The sequence below is a fragment of the Schistocerca nitens genome, chromosome 8 (assembly GCF_023898315.1).
Source record: "Schistocerca nitens isolate TAMUIC-IGC-003100 chromosome 8, iqSchNite1.1, whole genome shotgun sequence".
NCBI classification, from domain to species: domain Eukaryota; kingdom Metazoa; phylum Arthropoda; class Insecta; order Orthoptera; family Acrididae; genus Schistocerca; species Schistocerca nitens.
In genome coordinates this window covers 293,195,152-293,212,476 of record NC_064621.1, presented here as the reverse complement: position 1 = coordinate 293,212,476, position 17,325 = coordinate 293,195,152, and positions in this window count along the sequence as shown.

Here is a 17,325-nt window from a genome sequence, read left to right as displayed (position 1 = left end):
TGTTAAATTTCCGATAATAGTGTTAGGGAGTTTGCGGGCGACGTCGGCCGCACGGTCCCATCTTCACCGCTTGCGGACCGATTGATCGATAAACTGTCGATGCTATTACCGACTCGAGCCGTCTCCCTTCTTTTCTGAGCTCCAACTTCGGCGCAGATAAGGGGGAGCGCCTCTCTTTAAGGACGAAGGACACCGACTGAACCTATTTCCCTCCTTAGTGGACCAGGCTGTATTCCTCTGACGCTCGTAATCAGCCCCGGGAAAATGTGAGGGGTGTGCGGAAATTGAAAGTATGGGTTAAGAAAGGGACTACGGTTTCTGCGAAGCAATCATGAAATAATTCTTAATCCGCCTAAATTCCCCTTTTTGTACTGATTTTCTCTCGATACTGGTAATTAGACCATTAGCCAAGTAATAATTAATTAGAACTTTATACAGACTGCTATATGTATCTTACGGGATTTTTTAAAAAGTATTGCAAATGTATATCATAATTGTCATAAATGCTACGAATTTTTTGGGTTAATCTCCAGAAAAAGTTGATTCTGTCTCAACAGTTTCGCAACTACGCCGTGCCGCAATAATAAAGCTTACTTAAGTAATGCACAATCTAATGCGTACTCTCTGTGGACTGAGAGTAAAACAAACAAAGACGAAGGTAGCGGACATAAAAAGCAAACTAACACCGGCTTAAAGAACGTCTCCCGCCAAAACAAACCTACTACTATCAAAAGCCCACTTTAATTTGAGGGAGAAATGTCTGAGAGCGTACAAGAGCCCACCCACATGTTGCCGAGATTGTTTCGAGTAGGCTGCTGAAGTTCCACTGGGAAGTCCTCACACACCCTCCATACAGTCCCGATCTCACCTCATGCGATTTCCATATTTCTTTTAGTCCTGATCAAAGACATCCGTTGTGGTCGATTCACAGGGTGATTATAATTAAACTTTCAAAACGCTTTAGAAATAACACCACTGGTCAACATGATGTCAGAATGCAAAGGAATATTATCGGAGAAGGGGGAAAACGTGTGACAGAAGAAAACAAAATGTAAAAACTGATCAACAGACGCCGCTGTACGTGTCAGAATACGTAAATGGCCGGCCAGAGTGGCCGAGCGGTTCTAGGCGCTTGAGTCTGGAACCGCGCAACCGCTACGGTCGCAGGTTCGAATCCTGCCTCGGACATGGATGTGTAATTTCCTTAGTTTAGTTAGGTTTAAGTAGTTCTAAGTTCTAGGGGACTGATGACCTCAGATGTTAAGTCCCATAGTGCTCAGAGCCATTTTTTACGTAAATGTAAACACCTGTCATGTGCACGACCCATTGAAATTTGTATGAACACGACGCGTACGGGGCGTTTCCTCCTTTCACGCCTGCAACGTTCGCCATGACTGAATGCAGCATCGCGTTCAGCTTGTAAAGCTGTATTACAAGAATGATGACTGTGCACACGTCACTCTGCAGAACATCCGGACACTGAAAAGGCTTTGGTCCGATGACTGCCGTGGGACTGGAGAAAGTGATTCCGAAATTCGAAAAGACGGGTTCTTTTGGTGTGCAACCTGGTAGAGGGAGGAAACAAATTGATTCGACGTCAGTGGAAGCAGTGACCACAGCAATGCAGGACGTGACGAGTAGTGGTGTGCAAACGTGTTGTGCACGGATAATTACCTGAACATTGGACATACACGTGATTATGGTGCGTAAAATACTACGAAACACCTTTCTTTGCTATCCATTCAAAATTACCCATGTGCACGAGTTGCATACTGTTGACGCGCCAGCAAAAGAGACCTTTGCTTTAGAATTTATTGTTTGCACGGAAGTGGACAATGACTGGCCGTGGAAGATTTTGTTGATAGATGAAGCCCACTTCCATCTAACAGGTTATGTCAATTAACAGAATTGTGGAATATGGGTATCCACACGCAAATCAACCAGTTACTTCATCCTGCCAAGATCACATTTTCGAAGAGACAGGTGCCTCCGGTCCTGTTACCGGTACGGTCACTGGTACGCGCTATGAGTGTCTTTTGCGCAACCACGTCATTCCAGCTGTCCAGCAGCGTGGATGTGTGGATGGGATCATTTTTATGCAAGGTGGCGCATCTCCGCACATTGTAAATCCAGTTAAGCATCTGCTGAAGAGCCATTTCGGGAATGCTAAAATTATCAGCCGCCATTTCCCTACAGCCTGGCCATCCCGTTCACTAGATCTTAATCTGTGTGACTCCTGGCTGTGGGACTATCTGAAAGACGTTATATTCAGTGTTCCGATTGCAAACTTAGTTGCACTGAAGGCACGCATTGCGTAATACATTCTGAACGTGACTACGGAGACACATCCATCAGTTGTGAAAAACGTTGTATCTCGATTTCAACTTGTTGCAGAAAACCGTGGACAGCATATTGAACAGGTTTAGCGCCGTTAACATGGAAATTAATAATCCGATTTGATTTTAATTGATGCTTTTTATGTAGTTCCTGGCCTCAGGACAATTAAAAACTTTTTATGCGATTTTTGGCCTCAGGATAGTTAGAAAGCGATGTGAGTGATGCTTTTTATGCGTTTTTTGGCCCCAGGACCATTAAAAACCGATTTTTCCCATCCCATGTAATATGACCTTGCCGTAGTCGATGGGCTTACGTAACTAAAGTATCACACCTATACACCCATTCACACCGAGTAGTACAGTTTGTTTAACGTCAAACACACACCTTAGGCATTGTTGCATACAATTTGTCATTTGTAGTCGACCTTTATTAAATGATGATGCTTACAGCGCCATCTATTGCCACATTTTGTAATTGTTTATTTTTCTTCTGCCATAAGTTTTTCCTCTTCTCCGATAATATTCCGTTGCAATTTGACATCATTCTGTCCAGTGTGGTTATTTCTACAGTGGTTTAAAAGCTAACTAATTACAATCACCCTGTATTTTGGGTGAGAATGCTCCCTAGTCTGCTCGTCAGAAATTAATAAATTACTGTGGGGATTTTTGTAATTTGGCTCCTCCAAATGATAGAATGATACAACGACTATCTTTTGATACCTTTTCTTTACTTCAATGAAACTTTTGTGCTATTGAAATAGAGAAATATTTAAGATTTTAAGAAAAGTAGATTTTTCACAGAACTCAGTATTTATCACGCCATGTCTCCTAAATCATGAATCGTATAACAACATAATTTTATATCTGCTTGCACTATTATATATCGATTACATCGTAAACATTCTACCCAAGAGAGTCAGTAACAGAGCAGTAATAAATTAAAATCTCACGTCCGTAGGGGAAGTTTTACCAAACCAACATCCGAAATGTAATAAGCGTCAAACGTTTTTCCTTTTACATTTCAGTGTGGCGCGACAGTAGTAGCGAATACAGCCAAGGCCAAACATTCAGCGCAGTGCTCGATCTAAAAAAAAGTGTTAATGTAGCTACTTAGAAAGTACATGGAAGTTAGTGAAGATGAGGAAGACAATATATTAGTGGGAACAGTATTCAGGAAGCGCAATGCATTGAGACAAATGTGCTTGGTCGTGAAGACGAAAGAACGTATTTACTCGACGATGCGGACAAGTTTATGGCGTTTTTCCGATTTATTATCAACCAGTAGACATCATTCCATTAGAACTACTGATGGCCTTGGGAGAGCCAGTCATGACAAAACTCTACCATCTGGTGAGCAAGATGTATGAGACAGGCGAAACACCCACAGACCTCAAGAAGAATATAATAATTCCAATACCAAAGAAAGCAGGTGTTGACAGATGTGAAAATTACCGAACTATCAGTTTAATAAGTCACAGCTGCAAAATACTAACGTGAATTCTTTACAGACGAATGGAAAAACTGGTAGAAGCGGACCTCGGGGAAGATCAGTTTGGATTCCGCAGAAATGTTGGAACACGTGAGGCAATACTAACCTTACGACTTATCTTAGAAGAAAGATTAAGAAAAGGCAAACCTACTGTTCTAGCATTTGTAGACTTAGAGAAAGCTTTTGACAACGTTAACTGGAATACTCTCTTTCAAATTCTGAAGGTGGCAGGGGTAAAATACAGGGAGCGAAAGGCTATTTAAAATTTGTACAGAAACCAGATGGCAGTTATAAGAGTCGAGGGGCATGAAAGGGAAGCAGTGGTTGGGAAAGGAGTGAGACAGGGTTGTAGCCTCTCCCCGATGTTATTCAATCTGTATATTGAGCAAGCAGTAAAGGAAACAAAAGAAAAATTCGGAGTAGGTATTAAAATTCATGGAGAAGAAGTAAAAACTTTGAGGTTCGCCGATGACATTGTAATTCTGTCAGAGACAGCAAAGGACTTGGAAGAGCAGTTGAACGGAATGGACAGTGTCATGAAAGGAGGATATAAGATGAACATCAACAAAAGCAAAACGAGGATAATGGAATGTAGTCAAATTAAATCGGTTGATGCTGAGGGGATTAGATTAGGAAATGAGACACTTAAAGTAGTAAAGGAGTTTTGCTATTTAGGGAGTAAAATAACTGATGATGGTCGAAGTAGAGAGGATATAAAATGTAGACTGGCAATGGCAAGGAAATCGTTTCTGAAGAAGAGAAATTTGTTAACATCGAGTATAGATTTAAGTGTCAGGAAGTCGTTTCTGAAAGTATTTGTATGGAGTGTAGCCATGTATGGAAGTGAAACATGGACGATAACCAGTTTGGACAAGAAGAGAATAGAAGCTTTCGAAATGTGGTGCTACAGAAGAATGCTGAAGATAAGGTGGGTAGATCACGTAACTGATGAGGAGGTATTGAATAGGATTGGGGAGAAGAGAAGTTTGTGGCACAATTTGACTAGAAGAAGGGATCGGTTGGTAGGACATGTTTTGAGGCATAAAGGGATCACAAATTTAGCATTGGAGGGCAGCGTGGAGGGTAAAAATCGTAGAGGGAGACCAAGAGATCAATACACTAAGCAGATTCAGAAGGATGTAGGTTGCAGTAGGTACTGGGAGATGAAGAAGCTTGCACAGTATAGAGTAGCATGGAGAGCTGCATCAAACCAGTCTCAGGACTGAAGGCCACAACAACAACAACAACAATCAACCAGTTTCATTATCTTCATTCGTTAATTGAGGATAAAGTGAGAAGTAATTCGTATAACCGAGCGGCGAAGCCAATTACAGTAGCAGAAAAACTTGCAGTTACATTAAAGTTGGAGCATTTTTCCATTAGAATGAATGCTGAGTTGCCGATCTTCTGCTATGTATAACGAAAGTGCTCATCTCATTGGATCGTACTGCATTGCTTTCTTTCCACACTAATGAAAATGTATGTATATACGTGTAGTTTTTATTTCTTGCGAAGGCAGGCAATGTGACAAAAATATTGAATCTGTAGTTTGAATGAAACGAACTGCAGCAGAAAGGAAGAAAGTAATACTATAAGGTCAAAAACAGAAAGCATGTTTCACTTATTACAGGTAGCGAAGTCTGCAATAGTCACATTATTGTCGTCGTATTTAATCTTGCTGTCAACACTCGAGAAGGAAGCAGGAAGGCAAGAAGAGGAAGTGCCACTGCAGTTTTCGAACCTGAACGTTGAGTTATTGGCATATCCTTGATGTCTGTGGTTTATGGATTCGAAGTCCCTCACAATGTCGTAATTTCCTTCTTCTTTATTTTTGACTGTTGCTGCCATGGGTTTGTTTAAAAGAAATTTATAGAAACTTGAACAAATAATACTGGAATTGAACGGCATGATGGGCAGACTCTAGTGAGGGCAGCACCATTCTAACTCCCCTCAGCTGTAGGAGTAAGCTTTTGGAGCAAAATTCGAAATTTCCAACCGTTTTCCAAGAGGATGGCGAACAAATTGGATGGTGGTAGTGCCTCTAATTGTTTACATAAAGACTTACGACCCTCTCCTAGGAAGAGGTGACTTAGGGTAGTGGAGGTAGCCCAAGTGCCATTTTTCTCCCGCCATTTTCTTAGGTTATTAGAGATAGCCCAATTGACATGTCTTCCCGCCAAAAGCCTCCATCTTGAATGACGTCACGTACTTGCGGCACGTCCGCAATCCTGGATAACGGTACTTTGGGACCATACATAGGTTGCTCTACTATTTAGGGACTCTGAGTGAACGAACAGATTTTACATAAGACCAAACCCTTTAGGGTTTTTACTCAGATCAGTTAAAAAATTTTATTTTCAGAGTCACTGAACGCTTCTCTTATTGATCTATTTACGCTCATTTACGACGTTCATTGGTAAAATGCTAGGGAAGGACAATCGATCAACACAGGAGACTGCCTACAAATCACTTGTGCGACCTAATATTGCTCAGTTATGCGGGAATTTTACCAAAGAGGAGTGACAGGGGGTTAGTGAACATATATAAAGAAAGGCAGGTGTGTTTGACCCACGGAAGAGCAGCATGTGGATGCCCTAAAAATTGAACTAACAAACGTTCGAAGATAGACACGAACTATCTAGTGGAAGCATACTTACAAAATTTCAATTACTAACTTTAAGTGATAAGTGTACGAGTGTACTATCGCCCATTATGTATCGCTCTCTGAAGTGTCGCGAAAACAAGATTGTGCTAACTGCAGCCCATACAGAGGTATTCCAGCAATCATTCTTCCCTCACTCCATAGGTGATTGGAAGGGGGAAAAGCTTTCATACGAGTATGAGTCAAATGAAAACTTTACATATTTTTTAAAAAATTATGTACTGTGCAGAAGTGGTACAAAGCTGTATCACTTTTCAAATGGTGGATGAGAAAGACAATCAAAATGCTGGGCTGTGATTGTTGCAACTGTTGTACGGGCAGTGTGTTGCAAAAGGACACCTGCTGACAGCAATCCACGTCGCTTTGATTTGATTTCAGGCCGCAGATGATTTTTTATGAGAATTGTGTATGATGCACTGGTGACAATGATCCGTCTAGGCATGTAATGCTCCTAAATGACGCCTTTATCGTCCCAAAAGAGAGTCAGCATAACCTTTCCTAGTGATGGCTCTGTTCGAAGCTTCTTTGGTTTTGGTGATGAGGAATGGCGCCTTTCTTTGCTCGCTCTCTTCGTTTCCGGTTGGTGGAATTGAACCCAGGTTTCGTCGCCAGTAACGATTATTGCAAGGAAGCCATCACCTTCTCGTTCAAAGCGCCGAAGAAGTTCTTCACAAGCATCAATACGTCGTTCTCTCATTTCAGGTGTCAGCTGCCGTGGTACCCATCTTGCAGACACTTTCTGGAACTGGAACACATCATGCACAATGTGGTGTGCTGACCCATGACTAATCTGTAAACATTCAGAGTCACTCGGCGGTTTTCCTTCACCATGGCTTCAACCGCTGCAATGTCCTGTGGAGTCACAACTCGTTGTGCCTGACCTGGACGAGGAGCATCTTCCACTGAAGTCACACAATTTGCGAACTTCCTACTCCATTCGTAGACTTGCTACTGTGACAAACATGCATCACCGTACTGCACCTTCATTCGTCGATGAATTTCAATAGGTTTCACACCTTCACTGCGCAAAAACCGAATAACTGGACGCTGTTCTTCCCTGGTGCAAGTCTCAAGTTGGGCGGCCATCTTTATACAGATACGGCGACAGTATGTGTGCATCTGCACTATGCTGCCACCTAGAGGCCATTCTGCACGCTGTTTGTAGCACGCTTATCAACTTACACGATAACGGCGTGAAATTTCGATTCGTTATTACAAATTTAAGGTTTTACTTGACTCACGCTCGTAACCATTACGATTGAAAATAGCCTCTGCCATGTACTTCACAGTGCTTTGCTGCGTATTAGTATAGATTTAAGTATATACTGTATGTGAAATAAGATTGATACCCATTACGACTAAGGAAAAAGGGAAAGTGAAGTAACTTGAAACGACCCCTTACAAAAATTATACATGACTGTGCTTAAACTGACACACAATATTTTTAGCGCAACGCAGTCTGACTTTCGATAATCCCTACAAGAGAATGGCCTTGACTAAATTAACCTATACGTTTCATGAATCACTTACCTCACAAATATCTTCGTTACTCGAACTACTGCAATACAGCGAGCGCCACTACTGCCAGCTAAATAAAAGATTCAAACTACTGAAGGGACTAACTACTGATAGGCATAGTTAGCAAATGAAAGATTTTGATAGAGAACAAACAATGTATTCACCTTAACAGTGTTCAAAAATCATAATATATATACATCAGTTCATGACATCCACTCTTACAAATTTACGGTCTCTGTCCAGATCATCCGCTCTCAAAACTCCGCCATCTCACTTCCCCTCATCCACCACTGCTGGCGGCTCACCTCCAACTGCACAACGCTACGCGCTGTTAACAGCCAATAACCCAACGCTACAATGGCGAGTATTACAACGTCCGCAACTCGTGGTCGTGCGGTAGCGTTCTCGCTTCCCGCGCCCGGGTTCCCGGGTTCGATTCCCGGCGGGGTTAGGTATTTTCTCTGCCTCGTGATGACTGGGTGTTGTGTGATGTCCTTAGGTTAGTTAGGTTTAAGTAGTTCTAAGTTCTAGCGGACTGATGACCATAGCTGTTAAGTCACATAGTGCTCAGAGCCATTTGAACCATTTGAGTATTACAACAATGCCAACCAGCCACAGACTGCACACAGCACAGCCAGTGATTTTCATACAGAGCGCTATGTGGCGGCGGCGTTACCAATATAAGAACCTAAACAGCCTACTTACAAGCTTTCATCTGGGAAAGTAATATTGTTATTACAAATTTAAGGTTTTCATTTGGCTAATGGTTCAAATGGCTCTGAGCACTATGGGACTCAACATCTTAGGTCATAAGTCCCCTAGAACTTAGAACTACTTAAACCTAACTAACCTAAGGACATGACATACACCCATGCCCGAGGCAGGATTCGAACCTGCGACCGTAGCAGTCCCGCGGTTCCGGACTGCAGCGCCAGAACCGCACGGCCACCGCGGCCGGCGGTTTTCATTTGACTCACCCTCGTAGCTATTACAATGGAAGGTAGCCTCTACCATGTACTTCGCAGTGCTTTGCTGCGTATTAGTGTAGATTTTAGTGTATACTCTATTTGAAACATGAGTGATACCCATTACGACTAAGGAAAAAGGAAAAGTGAAGTAACTTTCATCTGGGAAAGTAGCGTTGCACCATCGTCCTGATACATATTACAACTGGAGATCTTTGCAAAGAGAACTTGCGTGGGCTGATGGCTGATGGCTTCCAGCGCCCGCCGCGCCGTCGTAAGTTGCGGGTCCCCCGTTGACACCCTCGCGCCGTGGTGCCGCTGCCGCCGCCCCTGCTGCAGGCGGAGATGCAAACAGCGTTGCTTACTCTGCCCTGCGGCGCGCCCCAGTGATTTCGGGTAAATTTTGACGTGTGCTGGCGGGCGCCCGAGTAATCCATCACGTCTGCAGGCGGAGGCGGCGGCGGTGGCGGAGGCAGAGGCACAGAGAGCCGCCGTCTTCCGCGTCACGACGCAGTGGCGCTCGGGGGCGCACCAGCTGCAGCAGCAGCCATGCGCTCAGCGTTCTAACCGCGCCACCTTCAGACAGGGCCAACAGGCAGAAGACGTGGAAATTACTAACGCTATGGTAGAGCTACTCGTCAAGTATATTGTTTGACGCTACGAAGGGGAGCATCGGCTGTAGGCCTATATTTTTAATCTATTTATTGCAGATCGATTTCAGCTACTGTCTAGCTATCTTCAGAGCTACGTAATTCAAGAACATAATTAGAATCAGGCATTAAAATCTAACTGAATCCATATCACAAATGCACAGACGGAAACAAATCCTATCACCAAGAATGAGGTATGCGACATAAAGGAAAGTTGGCAGGTGTGTTTCTACATCTGAAAGACGATCTGTATTAAAATTTTGCGCCACTCGCACAAGAGTGGTGCTAATAACACCACTATGAGACTGCAAACCAGGTTTGCTTTAAATAAATGCTGTCCGGTCGTCAGCGTCATTTACCACCGAGATGAGACGTGGCGAGTTGATGTTAGTCAACAATACCTTTAACACGACAAAGACGTTGTTGTTGACAGCTCACTGAGGTTGAACGAGGTCGTGTAATAGGGTCACCAGTAGCTGGATGTCCCTACTGCGGTACTGCGGAAAGACTTGGCAGGACTGTAGCCATTGCACATGATTACTGGCAGCAGTGGTCACTAGAATCTAGGGTCCCAAGAAGACCGGCCTCTGAACGGACACGTAGCGCTGCCGAGAGGGGTGAATATCATGGGTAGCGTATCGCTTTGGCGCATCGGGCTGCACCTGCAGCAGCAATATGAGCATCAATTGTCAGCACAGTGATACAATGAATTATTAGAAATCGGTTCCTTGCCGCGCGCGATTAGCTGAGCGGTCTAGGGCGCTGCAGTCATGGACTGTGCTGCTGTTCCCGCCGGAGGTTCGAGTTCTCCCTCGGGCAAGGGTGTGTGTGTTTGTCCTTAGGAAAATTTAGGCTAAGTAGTGTGTAAGCTTAGGGACTGATGACCTTAGCAGTTAAGTCCCATAAGATTTCACACACATTTGAACATTTTGAAATCGGCTCCTTCACGGACTGCTCTGAGCCAGACATCTTCTAGCGCATATTCCACTGAACCCAAAGCACTGCCATGTGCGACCTCAGTGGTGTAGAGTGAGGGCTCATTGGAGGGCAGGGTGGAGATCTGTTGTGTGATGAAAGGGAATTCTGTCTCAGTGCCAGTGATGGCCGTGTGTTGGTTAGAAGGAGGCTGGTCGAGGGCCTGCAAACTGGAGTTATGGTCTGCGGTGCGCTTTCGTATTACAGCAGGAGCACTCTCAGGATTATCCTATCCTCCCTGACTGCAAATCTGTACGCCAGTCTTGTGATTCGACCTATTGTGCTGCCATTCATTAACAGCATTCAACGGGATGTTTTCCAACAGTGTAAGGCTCACCCACATACCGATGTTATAACCAAATATGCTTTACAAAGTGTCAACATGTTGTCTTGGCCTGCTCGATCACCAGGGGTGTCTCTAATAAAGCACATACGGTACGTCATCAGACAATTCCTGCGCCCATGCATTGACCGACCAAGTGCAACAAGCATGGTATTCCATGCCAGAAATTGACATCCAGCATCTGTACAACACAATGCATGCACGTTTGCATGCATGCATTCAACATTCTAGCACTTCACCGGTTATTAACGTACCAGAATTTCACATTTGCATTGGCTTATCTCGCTCTCAGATTAACCTGTGACCTTGCAGTGTTAATTACTTAAATATGTTACCTAGACAAGTGTATTCCCAAAATTTCATTACTCTACATTTATTATTTTATGCTGTTGCGATTTTTTCCGTCAGTATATCGGCTTGTACAAACGTAAAGTTAAGAAATAAAACTTTAATTGTTGTTATCTGTAATATCAAGTGGCACCATATTACTTTGGATGATCAAGACTTGGATGTAATACTAAGTAAATTTGCTTTTTAAGGAGCTCAGGTATTTGTGATGTGGTTTCATTTATATTTTAATCTCTTATTCTTATAATGTTCTTGTATTCACGTAACACTAGAGAAACATGAAGATAATGTTTTATTGTTTGAAAGTTTATTTCTTCGCTCCTAGTGCACACTGCAGTCCCCACACCACAGAACAGCGGCAGGTCTCTAGGCAAGCAAAAACCAAATCACACTTTCCATCTCATTTTTATCAGTGGGTGAGCCATTTTTTCTTCACTCTTCTTGCGGAGTGCAATAGCACGTTGTGCGGAGAGTTAACTGTGTACTAGGACTACAGAAATAAACCTAAAAAAAATATTATTTTAATAGAAAGCTTTTGAAATAGGTCTAATGGGAGTCTGTTATTTGCTTCTGTGGAATTTGTACATAATCTAGAAGTCTCGAACGCTATGCGACAATTTTGAGTGGCTTGTTATTCGCTCGCAGTTTTTGGTCAGAGTAACTGTGTCCGTGGAAGATGTGCTTGTTTTGTCATCACTGGTTGGCAGCGAGGAACGCAGGAGCTCTATCGTTAAGGGAGATGTGAGACAAAAGTCAAGAAGGAGGATACTTGCCAATGTAGACGTGAAGTTAGGCGCATCTGTGTTTAAGTAAAATGATCTGCGTTTGCGTATTGTGAAACAAAGGAGAAAGATTCGATTAGTGCCTTTGAATGAAATGATATTGGAAATGTGTATGAAGAGGAATGAAGGTAATACTTTTTATTTAGTTGCATTGCAATCGCTCGTAGTTTCGAACCATTGTTGAATAAGACTTCCATATCAGGGAACTTAAGGTTTTTCATTAAAGAATGAATAATTTTCACTGAAATGTATTTTTCATGTATATTGATTATTTGTCTACTTTCTGTGACAGTAAGAGCTTGAATTCATTATTCCCCTTTATCAACGTCAATGAGTTGTAAATAATAGATTTCAGCTGTCAGTAGTTCTTTGGAATATTTACTGGCTGATCTAGATTTCGGCTAGCAACTAGCCATTCTCAATGCATTTTTCGTCAATGCATGTAATGCTTGTTGGTCTGGCTTTGAACACGGTTCATGGAATGCTATTCTATGAACTGTGTACAAAGCCAGACCAACAGGCATTACATGCATTGACCAAATCATAAAGGATAGTGCATTGAGAAAGGCTAGTTGCTAGCCGAAATCTACCTCTGCCAATATATATTCCAACGGACGACTGATAGCTGAAATCTATTATTTACAAATCAAAAATAACGGTCGCAGCGTGCAACAGCCTCTGAGTGGAGGGTAACCTAATGTCAATGAGTCTTGTAACATGAATTTCATACGAGTTATAAGATAGCAGATAATTTAAAAACAGTTTTTTAAATAATTATTTCAAGTAAGAGTGGTGTCCACATCCTCGATCCAAGTCATTTTTATTTAAAGAGTGTGTCATTCAACGAATTGTATAAAATAGTTTACTTGTTGTCTGGAGCATTGCACTAAGCTCTCGGCAACTATAGTCAGATATTTGCAAAAGGCGCACAGATAGCGGCAAGCATCGTGGTTGTAAGCAATTACATTACGAGGTAAGATATTTTCTTTTCAGTATCAGATTGCTACGAGAAATATTAACGCACTGGGACCATTTCATGAACAACATTATTCGTAGAAGGATAACTTAGTATGATTAAAGATATTAACAGCAAAGTTCAGAATTTAGTAGTTTGCACATTTTAGAAAGATTATAAAACAGGGCCAAATTCATGTTGCATTCTCGCAGGGAGATATATTTGGTTTCTCTTGCAGTTGGAAATTCACAGAGGTATCCAAAGATGAACAACAGCAAAGTTACAGCCAACCAACCCCATACAAGTTCATAATCAAACTAAAATAAATTTTAAAGGAATTTTTCTCATTGTAATATAACAAGTTTTTGAAACAGACTATAAAGTATAAAATTTTTGATCAGATTGCTAACCCCAAACAGACAGTCCTGAAGTTCCGTGCTTGGGAATTTTAATAGCTATGAAAATGCTTGCAGAAGTTAAAACTAAAATCTTGGGTCACATGCAATGGATAATAGTTAGGAGCAGAACTGTTAATGCATCGGTTATGTATTACACGCGCACCACGTTTTTTTGTGTTAAGTTTTACCCGAATTTTCATGTTGTTGTGTTCCTCACTCGAAAGACTAGTTTGGTGCTCTCCTCATGATATTCTTTCCTGCGCAATCCTCTTTATCTCCGAATAGCTAGGGCAACCTACATCACATAGTATCTGCTTACGGCACCCGTCTTTTCTTCTCCCTCTACGATTTTTACCTCCCCGACCCATATACTTACACTTCCCTCTCGCCCTAAACTAGTGATCCCTTGATGTCTCACGCTGTGTCCTATTAACCGATCCATTCTCCTAATCAGGCTCTGCCGCAAATTTCTTTTCACCCCAGTTCCTTTCAGCACCAGTATTTTCATAGCTATTAAACATTCACGACTACATGTTCAGGACTATTTGTGTGGGATTAGGATTCTGTATGGGACTAGGAGAAATTGTTTTATACTTTTTAGTTTGTTTTAGAACGTGTTATATGAAAAACTTTTTATTTGTGTATTTCTTTTCTCCGTTTTAGCCCTATGTGTGTAAAATTGTTCAGTCGATTACAAAAGTTTTGATGAGATTACAACAGAAACAAGTGATAAATTTCAGGATTTCTTCAGTTTCTCTTCACGTGAGTCAACCAGTACATTGCTTCCCCTTAGTATTATCTCATGGAAAGACTTCCACAGCAAAAAGTAGAGAGAACTGAAGCAACACGCGGATTTACCGGCAACCATTTTTACCACGAAAAAAGCGGTACAGGTAAAGGTGCTACACAAAACACTCCCCGCCACACACCAGATACATAAGCGACTTAGCATTGCATTGGCATCCAGTTCTGAACTATGGTGAAACCTTCAAATCTCTGACTCACACCAGACACCAGACAAGAGAGCGAGTTAATATTGTACTGTCATCCAGTTCTGAGCTGTGTCTACAGTTCCAAGCCTCTAGCTCATTGAGCAGTTCGTATAATATCAATAGCAAAATTTGTACAGAAGAAAAGAACAGACAAGAAAATGATCTAATAAACACATGTTAACCTTAGCAGTTAAGTCCCATAAGATTTCACACACACTTGAACATTTGAACACATGTTAATTATTTACAAACTTGATGAAGCTTTTGTGGGCACATACTGACGCTGCCAGCAATACAGGATAAATCTTTCACAATGCCAGCCACTCGTGCTAACGGAACAAAGATCCAGAGATGAAATCCAAAAGAAAGAACGCCACAAAGTAAAGTATAGAACGTCAGATTTTCCATGTCACAGCTAGGAATTTGTGACTATTCCTCCTTATCTGCAAAACTGACATATTTTAATATCAACTGAAATTGAACGAAGCTTCCATTTGATTATGGGCACATTTTTTTCAAATGTAGATAACAGATTCGAATCGCATGAAAAGTACCTTCTGTATATTAGTTTGACAAAAGAGACTCGTACTCGAGAGAAAGTCAAATACTGGCCCAGCGAAATTGACATAAGTCTTCTGTGCTTTACTGGATTGATTGTGGGTAGTAGCTTATACGCGTACACAGTAACTGAAAATTAATAGAGAAAACTGACATATATGAAAACATTCGATAGCAGAGGCAAAAACGTTCCAGCAAACACACGTCAAAAAGAACCCATCTACTAGATAACTACGGATGAGTGATTCGAAGCAAACCGACGTTTACAGTATTTTTATTTATATGAGGATTTTGGCAATCTGAACTTGAATGAATATACTCTTTGATGTTCTGTAGGTAGCACGGATAAAATTCAGTGAGCAAAAGGGTATTTATAACTCGTACACGGGGACACGAGAAAGAAGCAGTGGTTGAGAACAAAACGGGGATACTTTGAACTAATGACTGGTTTATGAAATAAATGTAAAGGTCTATTCGTTTTCCGTATGAACCTACCGCTTTACTTATTTTGACTTTCATCTTATCCGGGCAGTTATCACTGTGCTCAAACTTGTTTGGTATTTCAGTCCATATTTCGCTCAAAAAAACTGCTGCATTCCAATATACGTTGTTACTGTTTCATTCCCATCCAGCTAATCGATTACAACATATACTGATAAGTAAACATTTCTGATAGCTGTACTGACTCACCAGTTCTTTATAGGCATCACTAGTATTATCACGCATCCAAGATCATACACATCGGCCAAGCAAACTGAACATAAAATAAACACTAATGAATCATAATAACAATAATCAGCTACATTGTTGGATTAACGTCAGTTACACAGAAAAAGAAAATCAGTTTCCGAGTTAACGGACATGAAGTTTGACTCTGCACTTGTATACTGAAATCATATAAAAGTAACTACGAGCTAAAATTTCGCATCTCTCACACTGAAATACTGTAAAGTACGAGAGCGTGTAGGAAAATAATGGATCCGGAAGTTTTATGTGAAAGCTATTAAAGTTTTAAAAGTAAAATAAAAGTTATTCACTCTTCACGTCTGCATATCCAGCGTACTCACCTTGGCGACGAAAACATTTCTCCCAACAAGAGATTAGTTTGTTGGTACCGTCAATGTAGAATGTTTGACTTTCTTGACGGAACCACCTCACCTCTGCTTGCACCGCCTCATCACTACCAAAGTGAAGTCCTCGAAGGTAATCTTTTTAAGTTGAAGAAATAGAAGAAAATTGAATGGGGCCAAGTTGGGACTGAATGAAGGATTGTTGCAGATGTCGCAGTTTTCCAGTGTGTTGTGGCATTTTCATCATGAACGTGTGGACGAACTCTCTGAATTTGAAACTCGATCTTAGCATGCCGTTTCTCACACACCAATATAGTTACTTCACGCATCGACATGTTACATGTCACAGTTCGGATCTCCCTGAAGGCAGATATGCAGACATGAATGAAAAGATGTGAAATGTTTAACGTTTGTTTTATTTTAAAAGATTTGAAAGTTCTCACATAAAAAATTCAGAGACATTGCTTTTCAGTAGTTGCTATTGTTAAACTGATCTGTAGTTCAAAAATTCACTTTGGTAAATTGCCTTTCTTTATTCAAATATTCCTACCGCATCAAAATTATTTAATAGTTTATTTGATGTACTTTCTCGATCTGAATACCGCAGAGTTAAGTAGTATACAAGCTGTGCTATTCTTTTTGGTTGGCGCCAAAAATATGTTTGTGATATTCTCCTACTTCTGGTTGTCGCTCGATGCTGTGCGACACATCCTGAAACGCGCTGCCATAGTTGACCTGAGATGACTGTAAAAATTGAAAATTTATTAAATCCTCTGAAACTTACGTTCTCCACTAATGCATCTTCAGAAAAGAGTTCAACGGCGAAAAACAATTTAACCACTCCAAAGAAAATTTCTCTGTGGTATTCAGGTGAGGTTCTTTGTGAGAAACGCAACTGTTTATAGCGACGATGAATATCTTCATTATTTGGTGTATCTGATTTGCAGCTCGTGGTCTTGTAGCAGCTTTCTCTCTTCACGCGCACGGGGTCCCGGGTTCGATTTCCGGCGGGGTCAAGGATTTTCCCTGCCTCGAGATGACTGGGTGTTGTTGTGTCGTCTTCATCATCCTCAGTTATCCCTATTACGGTCGGAGGAAGGCAATGGCAAACCACCTCCGCTAGGACCTTGCTTAGTCGGCGTTCCGTGTCTCCCGCATCGTCCTCTAAGCACCTCGGAGTATGGGACCTTGTCATCATCATCACTTATTTGAAACTTCATGTTCCGCAAATTATGTGCTACGCCTTCACAAATATTTAAAGACTTTTGTATAGTTCGTTGCATA